Raw genomic sequence first — 17,821 nt, 5'->3', positions numbered from 1 at the left:
CTAGTGCTGCTATGCCACATGCCATTACTGCAGCTGTAGTACAAATACAGACTAATATATTTAAACACTGAAGAGGAAATATTTTTACCTTTCTCTCACTGCACCCTTCCAATCCCCACCTCCTACTCCTCAAAATTAGTAATTCAAGGTAGATCACCGTGCTGTGCTTTCTCCCAAGGGTACTCCAGAAACACACACTGGGATTTTAAAGCCTATCATTAAAGTGGGTTAGACTACTAGAAATCCTATTTCAAGTTTGCATTACTGTTAATTGGAACTTATCCAATTAGCATTTCTCTACCACCTACAAATAAATGAACGGAAAAATAATCACTTGTTGGCTTTATGTAATCTTTCTACCATCAACAGATTTTGAGAACAATTATATAAAGTGCATTATAGGGCAACCAAAAACAAAGGCAGGGGGAGGAAGAGGATTGTTAAAGAAGCCAGGTACAAGTGTAGCTCCAGCAGGTCCTTCCAATTCTAAGTTATCCTCCCTTAGCTGTCAAAGTAAAAAGTACAAAAGCCACACAACCTTCTTGTGTCAGCAGGCCGCAAGGAGCTTGGCATTGCCTACTTTTAGACAGTTGGAGAGTTGCAGGCATTCAGTCTCCTGTTACTCAGGCCCAAATCCAATGCAGTGTCATTGATTTTGTTTGTGTTTTTTTTCTTCCTTATAATAATTTTTCTATGAAAAAAATATTATTTTTTAGGAAAAAAATATTTTTTCTATGAAAAAAAGCTCCTCAGGCTGGACTTGTTTCCATCTGCACAGCTGTGCCAAAATGTTTTCATCTGAACATGAAGTATCTCTGCTTGCTTTGCCCAGGCACTTCCAGGAAAGAGACCAACAGTCTGATGGATCACCAAGAGCCTGCTGTGTTCATGACCTGGTCAGGGGACCGCTGGGCAGTTAATTGCAACCCAACATGAACTCATTTTGAGAATTTATGAAGAAAAAACTATTAAGGAAAACAGCAAACACTATTTTCTATACATTATCAAGAGAAACAAAAGCCTATTGGGGAAAAGAGATCTTTAGCTTCCATCCGACCGATTACAAAGTTAATAGACCTAAAGTTAATTAAGAGTGCTAATCAAGCTCACCTACATTGTGTTTTAGACATGAAAAAGATGTTTATAATGTTCAGCAATTAAAAGGCTTCTCACTGGCCCTCTCTTTTGCTCAAGGTTCTCAAAAGATGTTTCCTGTCTTACTTTCCCCAAAAGTTTTCCTCTACATTTCTTAAATCTACCTATCGCATACAGCCTACAAAAAAAAAAAAAAAAAAAAAAAAAAAAAAAAAAGCCATGAAAGAACATGCATGGCAGATAATATTCTAGTGCCCTGGAAACAGAAGGAAAGAATGTTGCTTTCTTTCCCTCAACTAGTATCAATAATTTGAACCCTCCAATAATCTGCTGTTAAAAACACTATTTTTGACAGAATCAGTAACAAAACCCAAATAAGAATTATAACAAGAAGTGCCCAGATCATCCATCCCATAAATCTTTCTATTTATAAGAGGTCTTAGGGTGCCTTCCAGCACCATTAAACAAACATAAGGCATCTGACAAAAGGTGCAACTAAAACACAGTAGAAACTCAAGGAAGGGCACTGCCAGGGTAAAGCATTTTGAGTTAGAAAGCTTTCTTTAGGAGAGCTCAAAAAACGGCATTCCTCCCATGCCATGAAGATAAAAGCATCCACAATTACGTAATCATACAAAAGAACTTCAGTTTGATAACCTCAGCATGTAATTCTGAGCAAACGTACACCTTCAGCCCAGAAATTTGCCCATGGTTACACAGAGCTCATAAGGTAAAAATTTTTCACGTCCTATAAATAGCCTTGCTGCAAGTCCAACCTTCTCTCCCACTGTCTCCTGTTTTTCCCCCTTTTACTCAACTGAGGCACGAGTACCTGTGAACTTCAGTTCAAGCTTTCTCATTTTCTTACCTTAAGGGTTTTTTTAATGCTTGTAGTGACAGCTGTATTCACATGATTACACTTCACTTAAAACATCATTAGTAGACTAGGCAAAATCCAGGTAGGGAAGGCAGAGGAAAAAGAATAAAACAGCAGACATTATAAATGGTTTCATAGAAACATCTAAAAATAGTGAACTTTAAAGGAGCTAAAAATCACAAAGGGAATATAAAAACTGATATTTTATTTTCCACAAAATATTAGAAACTTCTGCAGCAAAGCCTCCCACAAAGTTTTAGTTCTCTCTAACATTTTCACTATTCTCTAGCAGCCAAAGCAACACAACTCCAGCCCATTACATTTCATGCTGCATGAAAAGATAACCATGCAGAATTAAAATAATTTAGAGAATTCTGCAGGAGCTTCTCCTGACTGTATGAAATAAACTAGGCTGTCACGTGAGATTTAAAAAATGATTAATAGGTATGAATTCCCAAACTGTCAACATCTTCACAAGACAGAAGTGATAGCCTTCTGGCAATAGGTCAGATTAGAGCATAGTCCAAAAGCAAACAGTCTTACTATTATGCCAGAAAGAGTGGATCATTTTCATCAGAAGTGACCAATCCAAAAATCAATCACACATCTGGAGAAAACTTATGCACATGGTATAACACATCTTAAATTCAGGCTAAACAGAACATACAACCACTCATTAAGTAGAAATAGCTGAAGCATTTAGCAATTCCAACAAAGCAAAAGCAGGTTCTGCCAGAAGCTCTGTTGGAGGAGTAGTGTCTGCATAGATAATGCATCAAGTAAGTCACATTAGTAAACAGTTAACTGCTTGGCCAGCTCCAGTAGGAAAAAGTTCCCACATCTAAGGCAACATCTCTGAAAAATCTGGTAGCAACTTGAAGTAATACCACTGTTTTTCCAGCATCATTATTTTAAAAAATAATAATTTTAAAAGTCATTCAAATTTCACTTAAATGAATAAATGTGAATAATTTAATGAATAAATGTGAAAATTTAAGTGAATAAAATTCACTTTAAGAAGTAATTTTATTTTTGTGACCCAAAGAGTAGAGAGCCTTATCAAGTATTTCATAAGAATCAACAAATTGCATACATGAACCATAACAGTTTGTAATAACTGGTCACTACAGCTCCTGTTTCACTCCCTCGTATAAAGAAGAGCCTGATATCTAATTACAAGCCATTCTGTTTTAAGCACAAACATACCAAATAACATTAACTGGAAATAGAATATTGCTCCAACATGTTTTTTTCCATGGCTGCCGAAGTTTCTGAACTGCTTTAAACAGAAGCAGGACCACCTGTTTGTGCACTAACTCCCCTTCCTCAGCAGCCATGATGACTCCCCCCAACAGTTGTCAGTTGGTTTTCTGCTCCCCATTGCACAAGACAGTCTGCAGCTCATTTGCCCTTTTAATCCAGAACCACTTCAGGTGACTGCAAGAAGGCTCATGCTTCCAAGAGCAAGGGAAGTTATACCCACCTTCTCTCCATGAGAGAATGAGGAGAGCAAATAGCCTCCTCGCTTCTTTCAGCCACAAGTTTAGTTTTATTAAAAAGAAAAAAGACTAGTGCAGATCTTTATCAGTGGATGCCAGGTCAGTAAGGTTTGCAGGTACATTGCTTCCTCAGCTCAGAGTTTTTTTAACTACTTGCTTTCCTGTAGTGTTGGTGGTTTCATTTGTAAGTAGCTGGTGTTGAGCAATAAATCAAAGCTTTTGTTCTGAAAGCAGCAATCTCTGTATTCTAGTCTACTGCATGTAGAAGAAAATAACGATGCTCTGACAGCATCCAAGCACAGGAAATCACCCTGCAGTCCACAAACACAGAAACCTGTTTTTTCATAGAAGAAAATAACGTAGCAACTCTCCAACAAGGCAAGCATAGTTACAGCCCTTGATCTGCAAAGATGATGAGTGTAAAAGCTATTCAATATATGTAAGGTAACTGATAATCCACATTTCCACTAGTGCTTTACAACAGCCTTTTTTTTTTTTTCCATTCCCTCCTGTTTTCTACTATACATGCCCTGTCATAAGATACCTATGCCCAGATCTAACAAAGGACATACTTCCTCTGATCAGAGGGCAACTAAAATCATTAGTGCTTCTGTATCACTCTCAGATGCCCAAGACTGCCCCAGAGTGAAGTTATTACTGATACATAGTTAGGATTTGAGTGAGAGAATCTCTGCCAAATTGTCTTCAGGAGCTCAACCACATAAAGGATGCTTGAATGTCCCACTCAAACACTGCAGAATTCACTGTCATTGTAATGCAATGACTGCAGCTGGCAGTGAAATCCAGCCCCTGGAATCCCCTTCAATAATAACTTCATGGTCTGAGCAATCAAGCAGTAAGCACAACTCAAATCAGTTCTTCTGAGTTTAAGCTCAGTTCAAGCTTCTACCTCCTCCTTCTTCTTTTTTTTTTTTTCTTTTCTGGGAAGACACCATCATAGTTAACTCTTAACAGTTAAATAGCTCTCAGGTCTGAAATACAACTCAGACCTAAGTTTCGGGTGAAAGCACTTTTGTACCATCTTCTCAGGGCTCAGATCTAGTCCATAAGGGGAAAAAATGATTACTCATTAAAGCACAGCTAGTACGTAATACTCAGTTAAGAATTGTTATAGCTTTAAGTTGTATAGCATACCAAACTGAGTGCTCTAGCACACAAGGTAGAGCCTAACTGTCCAAATCAGTATTTTCTTTTGCTCATTTCTTAACAGGAGGAAAAAAAAAAAAAAAAAAAATCACACAAAAGATGACTGCAGATTTGGGTTTCTAAAAAAAAAGCAAATTTCCTAGTACATTTATTTGGAATTGGCTGTTGAGCTCTCCTTTAAAAGGTACTTTAAGCCAGAAGCAGAACTTCTGTTGTAGAAGTAATGAGACTAAGAACGTCAAGCTTCACTAACACTTTAATGAAAAATTGCCTAGTTAGATTTGTTAGATCTTTTTCCCTTCAATTGAGATGCGCATTGGAATGATTCATTGTATGGCTTCCAAAAAAGCTTTCAGTCAGCAGTACTTCAGTCAGTCTTAGGGTAAGAAAAGCCTCCTGCCTTTGTCTCCCTTGGAGCTTGATAACTGGGTTGGATTTCTCATGTCGAGAGCTTCTGTCTAACTTTCATTAACAACTAGATAAGGGTTAAATCTGGATCTGTTGCTAGTTGAGGAAAAAAAAAAGTAATAAGTAATGTCAGCCTGAAGGGAATTCTAAACAATGATACTGCATCATACAGCTTTCCTTCTTCATTTTCTAGAGAGCCAACTTTACTGAGAATTCAGTACACTGCTGATCTTGTTATGACATCAGTGCCTTTTGTACTCACATTCAAGGAGGTTAACTGCAAGTTTAAACCAAAGTGAATAGGTTATCCTTGATGTAGCTCTAATGCATGAGGGGAAACAGTAGGGTGGATTTCCATAACAGTCAATTTATCAAAACTCTCACTGGAAGTGACTGGAGTGTGACTGAGCATTAAGCAGCTCAAGGAGCTGATCAGCTGAAAACCAACCACTAATGAAACTAATGAAAAAAATGAAAGTCTTGATCTAGATCAGCTCAGCCACCTGACCCTCAGGTCACACACACATCAAAGCTAATAAGAACATTTGGCAGGGAGAGCGGACCTACAGCCACACACAATTCCAATTGGATTAAACCACTGAAGGTCCATACTATCAGATTCCCTTTACTTAACATACCCAGCTCAACTAAAGATTAATTTTGCAAATGATCAGATTAGTGATGTAACCACAGAATTACACATGCATTTTATCTGAAAATGAAGTTCACCTCCTGCTTATGTCATTTGGATTTTAAATTCTCTTAATGAAAAAGTGTTAAGATAGCATGGCTGATGTTAATTTACTGTATGATTTACATCAAGACAGAACTCTTTTTTCCTTAACCTGAGCTCTGAACCCACCCATTTCCCTTGGGTCGCATAAATTGCACTCCCTGTACTGAGCAGAATGGAGTTACTGTTCTGCAGTTTCCAGTCTCAGGGTTTCTCTCCCCACTTGTGCTGGTTTATCTCTGAGGATTCTAATGAAATATGCAGCACAAAACAAATGTGCTTCTAGAGCACTAAATTTAGAAGATGGGCTTTGGGGGTTCTTGAGGGAAACCCCTTCCCCCATCCCTGAATGACTGTGTGAGAGAAATCATCCTCAAATAACACGTCTGAGATTCAATGAAGTCTTCAGACTTCAGCAATCAGTTTCTAGGATTTTAATACTAGCATAACCCCTTAGTATCAAAAAGGAAAATTACTTAGATAAATTCAGTGGTTCAGAACAGCCAGCAAAAATCTATTTTCTGCTGATAAAATTATAGAATAATTTGTGCATACAATGCTTAAATGTCACTTCAGTCTTCCTTCTCCTTGGCAGCTGCCCTTAAAAGCTGGTCACCCAAAGTTTCCCTTCTCTCAGCTTCATCGAAAAAACACACTACATTTTCTAAAATACACTCTAAACTCTGGACCTTTTCTATTTTAAGTGCTACCAATAAAGGTTGTAAGATGAATAATCACAAAAGCCAAGAACTGACATGGCCCACTTCATCCTCAATCATCCTCCAATAGATCTATTTCTGTACTTGGCAGAACTGTTTTTACAGAAGTTGGTTGTATTATGTCAAACTGGTTTCCAAACTTCTTGAACTTCAGAGTCATGCTCCATGATGATAGAAAGTTGAGACTCTGCTCAGCCCTGCAGAGCTACTGGAGAGGGATCTGGGTGCTCAGACGGGAACAGTGCATCACTGCCGCAGCTTCACTTTCTTGGGCTCATTAAGGAAGAATCACTGCTCCAACTGCTTAACTGCTGCACAGCTACTGCCTTCCTTCCTTACAAGCTAATTGTTGCACTGTCCTGAGGATTAAGGGACTGTGAGGAAATATTCTGAGGGAAACAAATCTCCAAGACTGAAGAACAGAACGGGGGGGTCGGTGGATCTCAATTCTGCTGCTGCTGTCCCCTGTCCCTTCCCCCCAGCGCACCCATGCCTACCAGGAGCTGTGCACGATATTGGGAATTGCTTCTCCAATGCAGCGCAAGATTGCCATCTACAGGCGTCTGGAGTCAAGACGATTCTCAGACAACACCCTAAAAACGAAGAAAAATAAGCATGAAATAGGTTGGAACATTAACCTACAGTCCGCAGGTAGACAAAGAGTTAAGGAGTATGCAATATGGCACCAAGATTAAGATGACATGATAAAAGTTATTACATTTTCAGTAAATTCTTCAATTCTTCTACATATTCAGGCCTCAGTTCTTACTGTTTTCTGATAGCTCTAGGAGATCATGGTATGCTCCTGCCTTTTAATTTTCTTACAGCTTTGCTTTCCCTGTATTTTTTTTTTTTTAGTAAAACAAAAGCTCAGAACAGATCTACCAAGACTCTCATACACAGCAGACCAAAACTGTCACAAAACTGGCTGGGTCCACAGAGGTTTTCAAGTCATTTCAAGGTTTTATTATTAGTATCACCATTACTGCTACTACTTTTATCTCGGAGTGACACTGAAGTAATGCTTACAAATGCCATCAATATGCCTGCTGCTACAGACGCCAAGGTATCCCAGGGCTCCTGCAGTGAATACCAACTGCACACAATATTATTGAGAAGGGAAAAAAGCACCAAAGATTTGCTTCACATATGCTTGTTTACCTTGACTGGATGTAAAGTTTATTTATTTATTTTTTAAACCATTACACTTTCCTCAGAAGATACAGCAGGAGAAAAAAAAATAATGATTACTAACATATGAGAGGGAAAACAGCCATTTTTACACGCATCATATGTAAGAATTAGTTAAATGTTGAGCACTTCTCTGCTTCATGGACCAAGGAAGCTGGAGGAAAAGCCCTTGACAGAAATAGCTCAGTTCTAATCCTTAAGACAAAGAGCTGCATTAAGTCATGGCTCTGAACATGCACTGGGGCTTAAGGAAGACAAACACCAGAAACCAAGCACTACAAATGTCACATTTCCCAACTAAGCTAACCATATTTAACAGGATCCAATTGTATGAAGGCAGCAAATACAACAGTAAAGCATTAAGCAACTTCAAACTTGGTCTGAAGCAAAACCAAACCAACAGCAAGTATTTCAAGAGCACAACAGTAGAGTGATTTTCTGGAGAGCTGTCTTTTCTGTATTTATTCCCCTTATAAAGAAAGGTTGATAAAAATCACAAAGAAAAAAATATTACCTCATTAAAAATCCAGAAGTTCAAAAATACACAAAATCATCTCCATAATACACTGTACAAAGTGTACATTCAGGTAAAGTCCACATGCTATTAAGTACCTCCAAACAGCTTTTTTATTATTTTTAAGACATGCAAAACTTACCAGCCTGAAAAGAATGTTACAATCCCACAGTAACAAAGAGCATTAAACATATTTCTCTGAAGTCAACACATATATGGCATATATGTGACAAAACAACATATAACCAGGCCTGTAGAAATACTTATGACAGCATGACAGGGAGGGGACTTGCTGATCACATGAAACTTCAGTTGAAATACATGGGGATGTTGAGCCCTTTGCAAGATCACATCTTAAAGCCTGTGGGTTGGTGTACAAATAAATGCAGGGAAGATTCATTTCTGAAAGCGATGGAAAAGTAGTCTTATCAGCTGAGTAGCAGCCTTTCTTAAAGGCAGGAAATTATGAAGTGAGCAGTGGCAGTATCAAGAGAAATCACCAAAGTTAAAGCAGTTTACAAGAAGTTACCATCAGTGAGCTACGTATTGTCGTCTGCCGTTGTTCTTCTTTATTTTTGGCTGAAGGAAGATTTTAACTTATTTATTTCCTTCTCCAGCCACCCCATACAGTGTGAAGCAAAACAGATACTAATCAAACAGACTAAGCAGAAATAAGGTGAAAAAGAAGTGACTGCCGTGAGCAATAGCAAGCAGAGTTTGAGGAACAAATAATTATAAGACAAACCAGATCAAAGCCAGGGATGCACAAAGAACAGAATGAAGTAGTGGTGGGCAGAAAATACATCCTACTGATGTAATACCAGATGGACCAAACTAGTGACAGCACAAAGCCCTGATAAACTGGAAAAAAGGATGAAGTCATGAGACTTTGTTCGATCTCTCAAAGTAGGCAGATATTATCTGTATTTCTGAGGTGACATGAAGCTCAGATGCAATGAGAAATTTCTAAGAGGCAAGAAACACCATTTTTTTTTCCAACTGAAAAGAAAAAAAAATAATCAAGGATCTCTGAATCGCAACCCTTGTGCCTCTAACAAACTCATCCTCCTTCTAGTTTTGAATAGTAAACAAGATACCTTAGGAGGAGAGGGGAAGCAAACATAGCAAAACTATTTTTGGTAAGAAAGAGGACAAAGTATGCAAGACTATGCAACCTAACGGATTGATATATTGCAAATGGGCTGGACTGTCTTAACTATGTTTATGCTCAAATATTACCTCTGACCAGATTTTCCTTACACTCATAACAAACAGCTGATTCCATCTCTATTCAAAGGGAATGCATTTTCCAGACTGTTTGCCAATATCCAGCAGAAAAGCATGTGATTTTCTGTGTACACCAGCTGTAGTCTTCTAGCACAGGCTGTAGTCGGCAGCCATCATGCACTCATGTTTCAACCTACAAACTAAAGCTAATGGCCTCTAGTTAAAAAAGTTTGGGTTTTTTTTGTTTGTTTTTCATCAGAAAAAGTTACTATGAAATAAATATCCTGAAATGACGCAAGCACAGGGTGGGACCCAGACTGCATATGAATTAATACTTTAAACAAAAGCACCACCTTCACTCAGTACTTCTGTCACTCTAGGCAGCGCCCAAATTATATTTGTTAAACCCATCTTACATGATAACACGTAAGAAGGAAGTTCATTTCTTCTACTTTTCTCCTTTATTTGGGAAGAAAAGAAAAATCTCTGCCCCACACCCCCCCCTCCTACTCCCTCCCAGTCCAGGACCCACTGCACAGTTCTATTTCTAGTTTTCATTTCGAAAAGCAAGAACCTTCATCCTTATCTCAAGAGCCAGAGCTGCAAACAACAGGCAGGACTAGAGGGCTACAGCAGCTCGTTACAGCTAGCAAAGCCTTTCCACAGGCATGAAATCCATAAAAGCCTTATGCTGCGTTACTCACAAAGGGGGCACTACAGAGATTTATGAACTTCACAGTCCCAAGAGAAGCTCTCACACACCTCTCCTGGAGTATCACTTTCATTTTCGTCTCAGGCCCAGCTTCCTTGGCCCCTCTCTCCCCATGACCACCTGTTCTGTACATCCGAACAGACTGCTCAGTTTGTGTGTTACTTTTCAACCAACAGATCCCCCTTCCTCCCAGATAGCCAATGCCTCTTCCTCTTCACATTCAAAGGTTCTGACCACCACCACTTCTTGAAATGTATTCGTTTTCCTGCCTAGTACATGTTTCTAGGCAGTAAATATTCAGCGAAAGCATTTCCAAAGACTTTTGTACCCACCTTCTAAGACCCAGACTAAGGAAATGCTGTATCCCAGCAGCAGAACCACTGCCAGCTGTTACTCATCTCACACCATAGAAGTGTGAAAGAGGAGGGGCCTATGACTTTTCATGCTCCAGGAGGTCAAATACTTAGTAAAAAGCTGTACAGCCTTTACATCACACAACAATGCTGACAATCATGTCAATCACCAGACATTAGAGCTCCCTGCATAGCTATCAAGGTCCTTTTACCAGGATTTTAGTTAGACCCCCAGGTATCTCACCAATCATTCAAGCTCCTGGAATGTAATATCTAGTGAGCAGCTTATGTTAATGTAAGCAACACTCTGCCTTCTCAGCCATACTCCAAGCAGGTTGTCTGGTTGCTATTGTTATTTATTTCATCTGTGCGTTTTGTGTTTTGTTGTTTTATTGCTGTGGTTTTTGTTGTTGTCATTTGAAAGAGTGCAGCTGAAGGGCTGAAAAGAGAAAACAAAAGCAGAATATCTAGAAATAGTGAAGCAATACGTGGGTACTCAGGGAATATTTTAACTTGGGTTTTATTTGGTAGATTTATAATGTGGTATACAACTGATCATCCTGATACTGAATATCAGCACCAAAATTTGACAAGATAAGGACACATATTGGCCTTACAATGTGAAGTACACCAGGGATTTGCCCACTGCAGATTATGATAAATTATATGGATAGAACTGTTTTTCACACCCTTCATGAGAAACAGGCAAAACTGGTGGGGCTTCTCCTGATTACTCAGGCACAGTAACAGCTGAAGGCCAGTAAGGACTGACACACAGATCAGTACCAAAGATATCAAGGGTTACTGTGTGTTCACATGGTTCACAATCAACTTCCAGAGTTAGCTGAAGGAGACAAACCACTGAGTATGTTATGCTGTCCTTTTAATTGAGAAAAGGACATGCTACATGAGTGTCATAGCCAGACCCCACCACAAAGCAAATGGAATGCAGTAATACTGGCTGCTATTCTATCCTTTGCAGAAGCGAGCATGCCTTGATAAAGAAACCTAAATTAACAGGTAAAAATTTTATAAGGTGCTTAATCTTCAAGAGACATGGAACACTAGGCATGTTTTCCAAGGGTGGTTGTAAAATACCTGTAAATGTCACAGCAGAATGAGCAATCAGAAGCCCAACATTTCTACAGAATGACCACATCAGCAGTCCACAAACGGAGGTGGTTAGCCTGCAGGCCAACAGGAAAACGCCTTAAAAACATGCACCTGTCACTCACATCTTTAAGAGGCTGCCAGAAGATCCAGTCATTGCATTGCTTTTGATAAAGAACATTTTTCAAGTCACACATTGAATGAAGCAGACTTCTTCAGCTCAAAAAACAACACTGATTTCACAAGCTCCTTAGGATAATGATGGAAAAAGCTGCCTAGGCAGAGACAAGATGCCTCAGCTTGCACTATGTTAAAGAAAATTTTAATATGTCATATTCAGAAAAAAAAAAAAAAAAAAAAGTCATGCTATTTAGGACACTTCTGTAGTCACATCTTCTAGACAATCTGCATGTAACAAGGCCAAAAAGGTGCAGAAGTCTTTCTAAAATGATGCTCAACCAGAACTTATGCTCAATGTCAGGTTTGATCATAATGAACACTTTCTGGTACTGCAGTCTGAGAAATCCAAATTATATTCACTATTTCTTGGTCAAACTGACCTCAGCTCCACAGCTAAAACTGCAGAGTAGCCCAAGCTACACATACCAATTACTCCAAAGTATCAGAGATCAATCCCTAGCTCACCTTCCAAGAAAGGGAAGCTAGCTAGCAGCATTAAGTCCCTCATTCTATCAGGGAGCACAGGTAATGGACATCAAGAGATCACTTGCTTTGATGCAGTATATTTTCCTCACAACTATTCTACGTTTTCCCAGATTCTAGTAATTGAAATATCATGACAATCCTACAGCCTTGTACTGATACAAAGATCCTTTCTACTGCATCAGCACTTCTATTTAATGTATTTTTAATTCAGAGTATAATATGAAATCATTTGGGAAAGCCATGCTCAGCTTTTATCTTTTCTGTGAATAATTAGAAACTTGGTAACAAAGGACACTCTCTGGATTGACATGCATTCGAGAGTCAAAACATCTGCATTTTTGCCAAGGGGCTTAGTAGTATTCTGTTCAGGGAGGATTCCAGGACCAGCTTTCTTTTAACCATGCCCATTTGCCAGTGTAATACAACAGATTTGTTTGTCTTCCCAAGAAGTGACATGCCTGTCATACAACTATAACAATAACCCGGAGATGAAGACAGAAATAGCTACCAGGTGCCAAACTTAAGTTTATAGAATGCATTCAGAAAGCCCATAAGTCACAATCAATTCTGCTGATTTCAGGTCAGCCCACAGGCAACTGCTGTTCCATGGGAAACAGCTACTCATCACAGGCATCACCAAGCCACAGCACAGCTCCCAGAGCATGCCGCATACTTCTGACATGTTTGAGTGGCACCTACACCGACTGCACTGCTGCTCAGCAGTACAGTAGTTGACATCCCACGCACTCCACCTCTGGTATCAGAACAGCAATTTACTGCTGATGCACAAATAGCCAACAGACTGTTGGTGGATTCAGCAACAGATCATCAGCTTGTGTACACACAGGAGTGAACTGTCCTATCTGCCCTGTTGGTGAGCAAGTTCTACAAAAGTGATCTGTGGCTGAACAGACTTAGGTCGTGCTGCCTCCAGCACTCCCTTGACAATCTGAATGCTTGAAAAGCCTAGCATTGTCACTGAAGATAACAGATGAGATGGAGCAGGGGACTTCATAGTTTGAGTAAGAAACCAAAGTTAACCAAAAAGATCTGCTGCCCTGAGTCAATATCAAAGCTGAAGGAAAACACAAGCCCCTAGCTCTGCATCGAGTTCCCTGAGTAAGTGTTCCTGTCTGTAGAGTTGGAACTGAAAACAATGGGGGTGCTGAATTTCACAGAATCACAGAATTGAAGGGGTTGGAAGGGACCTCAAAAGATCATCGGGTTCAACCCCCCTGCCAAAGCAGGTTCCTCAGAGCAGGCTGCCCAGGTAGGCGTCCAGACAGGCCTTGAATATCTCCAGAGAAGACGACTCCACAGCCTCCCTGGGCAACCTGTTCCAGTGCTCCATCACCCTCACCGTGAAGAAGTTCTTTCGCATGTCAGTGCGGAACTTCCTGTGCTCTAACTTGCAGCCATTGCCCCTTGTCCTATCCCCACAAACCACTGAGAAGAGGTTGGCTACATCCTTCTGTCCCCCACCCCTCAGATATTTATATACACTGAGGAGATCCCCCCTCAGTCTTCTCTTCTCCCAGGTCTCTCAGCCTTTCCTCATAAGGAAGATGCTCCAGGCCCCGTATTGTCTTTGTGGCCCTCCACTGGACTCCTTCCAGGAGATCCCTGTCTTTCTTGTACCGGAGAGCCCAGAACTGGACACAGTACTCCAGGTGAGGCCTGACCAGGGCAGAGTAGAGGGGGAGGATCACCTCCCTTGACCTGCTGGCCACTCTCCTTTTAATGCACGCCAGGATCCCATTGGCCCTCTTGGCCACCAGGGCACACTGCTGGCTCATGGTCAAGCTGTCGTCCACCAGGACCCCCAGGTCCTTCTCCTCAGAGCTCCTCTCCAGCAGGTCATCCCCCAGCCTGTACTGATACATGTGGTTGTTGCTTCCCAGGTGCAGGACTCTACACTTGCTCTTGTTAAACCTCATTTGGTTTCTTCCTGCCCATCTCTCCAGCCTGTCCAGGTCTCGCTGATATGGCAGCGCAGCCTTCTGGAATGTCAGCCACTCCTCCCAGCTTTGTGTCATCAGCATACTTGCTGAGGGCAGACACTATTCCCTCATCAAGGTCATGGATGAAGATGTTGAACAAGACCGGACCCAGAACCGACCCCTGGGGAACACCGCTAGTCACAGGTCTCCAGACAGACTCTGTGCTGCTGATCACCACCCCCTGAGCTTGGCCAATCTGCCAGTTCTCAACCCACCTTGCCATCCACTCATCTATCCCACACTTTCTCCACTTTGCTAGTAGGATGTCATGGGAGACAGTATCAAAAGCCTTGCTAAAGTCAAGGTAGATTACATCCACCACTCTCCCCCCATCTACCCAGCTGGTGATACCATCATAGAACACAACGAGGTTGGCTGAGCATGACTTCCCCTTGGTGAATCCATGCTGACTACTCCTCATAACCTTCTTCTCTTCCAATTGCTTGGAGATGGCATCCAGAACAAAGTGTTCCGATACCTTTCCAGAGCCAGAGGTGAGACTGATTGGCCTGTAGTTTCCCGGATCCTCCTTCCTGCCTTTCTTGAAGACCGGAGTGACATTGGCTATCCTCCAGTCTTCAGGCACCTCACCCATTCTCCAGGACCTTTCAAAGATGATAGAGAGCGGTTTGGCGATCACATCTGCCAGAGCTGGGATGGGATGCATCCCATCGGGACCCATGGATTTGTGTGCATTGAGCCCACTCAGATGCTCCTGAACCACTCCCACATCCACCAGGGGGGAGCCCTCTATTTCCCAGACCCTTTGTCCTATTGTCAGGGGCGAGGAGTCCCAGGGGAGTGTCTTTGAAGCAAAGACTGAAGCAAAGAAAGCATTCAGTATCTCTGCCTTCTCAGCATCTCCCATGACCAGGACATCTCCCTCATTCAGCAAGGGACCCAAATTATCTCTAGTCTTCCTCTTGCTGTTTACATACTTGAAAAAAATCCTCTTATTATCCTTTATCTCTTTCACAAGCCTCATCTCTAGGCAGGCTTTAGCCTTCCTCATCACATCCCTAAAGGCCCTGACAACACATCTATACTCCTCCCAAGAGAACAGGCCCCTTTTCCACATTTCATAGACCATCCTCTTCCTTTTGATCTTATTGGTGAGCTCCTTGCTCATCCATGTGGGTTTCCTTCCCCCCTTCCCCAATTTCCTATTCTTCGTGATGCACCGATCCTGAGCATGGAAGAAGTGCTGCTTAACTGTAGCCCAGCTCTCACAAGCACCCTTGCCTTCTAGCAACCTATCCCCTGAGATACTCCCAAGCAGGTCCCGGAAGATGTCAAAGTTGGCTCTTCAGAAGTCCAGGGTAGCAATCCTGCTTTTAGCCTTATTTCCTTTGCCTAGTTCCATCTGGAACTCCACCATCTCATTGTCACTGCATCCCAAGCTGCCCCCAACCTTCACATCCCTGACAAGGCCATCCCTGTTGGTAAGAATGAGGTCCAGGAGCACCCCACACCTCATTGGCTCCTCCACCACCTGCATCAGAAAATTGTCCTCAACGCATTGTAGGAACCCTTTGGACTGCTTGTGCCTGGCCAAGTTGCTTACCCAGCAGATGTCTGGGTAAGTGAAGTACCCCATGAGGACCAGCACTCATGATCATGAGGCTACTACCAGCTGCTTGTAGAAGGCCTCATTGACTTCCTCCTCCTGATCAGGAGACCTGTAGTAGACTCCCACCACCACATCTCCCATACCAGCCCACCCCTTAATGCATACTCACAAGCTCTCCACTTGTCCTTCACCCTCCCCCAGGTGGAGCTGGGTACACTCTAATTGCTCCCTCACATAAAGGGCAACCCCACCCCCTTGCTTCCCCAGCCTCTGTTTCTTAAAGAGGATAGAGCCCTCTATGACTGCGTTCCAGTCATGCAAGCTGTCCCACCACGTCTCAGTGATTGCAACAAGATCATGGTCCTGCGACCAAACACAGATCTTGAGCTCATCCTGTTTATTTCCCATGCTCCGTGCATCGGTGTACAGGCACTTTAGGGAAGTAGCAGAAGCAGTTACCCCTGTGGGGATGCAAGAAGATACTGGATGGGGGATCGGGAACACTATCTTCTCTGAGGAGCCCTCAGACAATTCTATGGGAGAGCTCAGAAGTTTTTCCCTGTCTTCAACAGTGACAGCAGTGACAACTTCCCCCGGCCCTTCCCTGTCATCTTTAGCTTCCCTCCCTTCCCCCATCAAACCAAGTTTAAAGCCCTGGTAATCAGCCCAGAGAGCTTGCTCCCCAACACACTTGTGCCCCGCTTGCTCAGTTGGTGTCTGTCCGTAGCCCACATGCCCGCACTCTCAAAGGACGGCCCAAGATCAAAATACCCAAATCCCTGGTCCAGACACTACCCCCTCAGCCAGTCATTGACCTGTCCTGTTCTGCTCCTTCTATTTGCATCCCAGTCACCCAGTAGGAGGACAGAGAACACTACCTGCACCCCCGATCCCCTCAACATCCTCCCCAGGGATGCAAAGTCCTTTTTAATATTCTTCATTTTTCTTATTGCGGCTTCCTGGGATCCAACCTGAATGACTATGAGAGGATAGTAGTCCTCCAGTTTAATGAGCTGTGGCAGAGCCTTCCTAACATCTCTGACATGTGCCCCAGGAAGACAGCACACCTCTCTGGATAGGTTATCTGGGCGACAAATGGGAGCCTCAGTGCCTCAGCAAGGAGTCCCCAATCACCAGGACTCTCCGCTCTTTTTTTTTGTGGTACCGGTTACAATGCGGTGCTCCATCCAGCCCTGATCCTTATGTTCTGCACTTCCCCCAATCTTGACTCTCTTCTCGGGGTTGCTTCCTGGTTTCAGACTACTGTCCAGACCCTCAGCCTCTTCCGCAACATGCAGCCTCTTATGCCCTTGCATGTTTGTTTCCTTTTAAATTGAGAGAAATACTTGGATTTAAAGCTACTATCTGGCAAAGCTTAATCCCCTAGGTCCCTCCAACTCCTCTGTACACAAGCTGTACAAGTGCAATGTAAGAGAAATGCTATTCTCTGAATTAATTGCCACCTTGAACAAACAGATTAAATGAAGGGGAAAACTCAAGGAGAAAGTATACAAAAAAAAAAAAAGAAAAGGAAATTAAACTTTGTTTCAGCTCATTCATGAAGTGGAACCAAGCTCTTTCACAGCACAGGCATGCCTTATTATGAATATCATGTCATTTCTAGATCTAAACCAGTGTTTAACTGCAGCAGTCTTAACAATAAATTAAAAAAAAAAAAATCCCAAATGATTGAATTTTTCATCTACTGGTTCTCGCAAATCAATTGGAAATCCACTTGCATAGGCTTGTGTTTGATGGGGGAGAAGAGCTGAAAGCAAATTGAACCCCAGAAGGAAAGAAAGAAAGAACTGATTTCTAATAAGATCTGCAAAAGTAACCACAAGAAAGGAACAACAAACATTTTCTCACATTTGTCTGTAACAGTAAATTACTTCAGCTAAAGTAAATCTGTAAGCTGTTCAGCTAGGATCTCTGATCCTCATTTACCGAGATGAAGATTGACTTGCTCTTTTAAGTACA

At 41.8% G+C, this 17,821-nt stretch overlaps 1 long non-coding RNA gene across 1 annotated transcript in view; it reads right to left on the bottom strand.

Moving 5' to 3' along the window:
• Positions 1 to 2,979: 2,979 nt before the first annotated feature.
• Positions 2,980 to 17,821, bottom strand: part of LOC137864365 (uncharacterized) — a 47,036-nt gene continuing 32,194 nt past the window's right edge. The window contains exons 3-4 of the long non-coding RNA XR_011101458.1: positions 6,996 to 7,091; positions 2,980 to 6,857 (exon numbers count right to left, since the gene is read on the bottom strand). This is a non-coding gene — a long non-coding RNA (uncharacterized lncRNA). The remainder of the gene's footprint in view (positions 6,858 to 6,995; positions 7,092 to 17,821) is intronic.

Source organism: Anas acuta, chromosome 14 (genome assembly GCF_963932015.1).
Source record: "Anas acuta chromosome 14, bAnaAcu1.1, whole genome shotgun sequence".
Lineage (NCBI taxonomy): Eukaryota > Metazoa > Chordata > Aves > Anseriformes > Anatidae > Anas > Anas acuta.
This window is presented reverse-complemented; position numbering and strand designations above follow the sequence as displayed.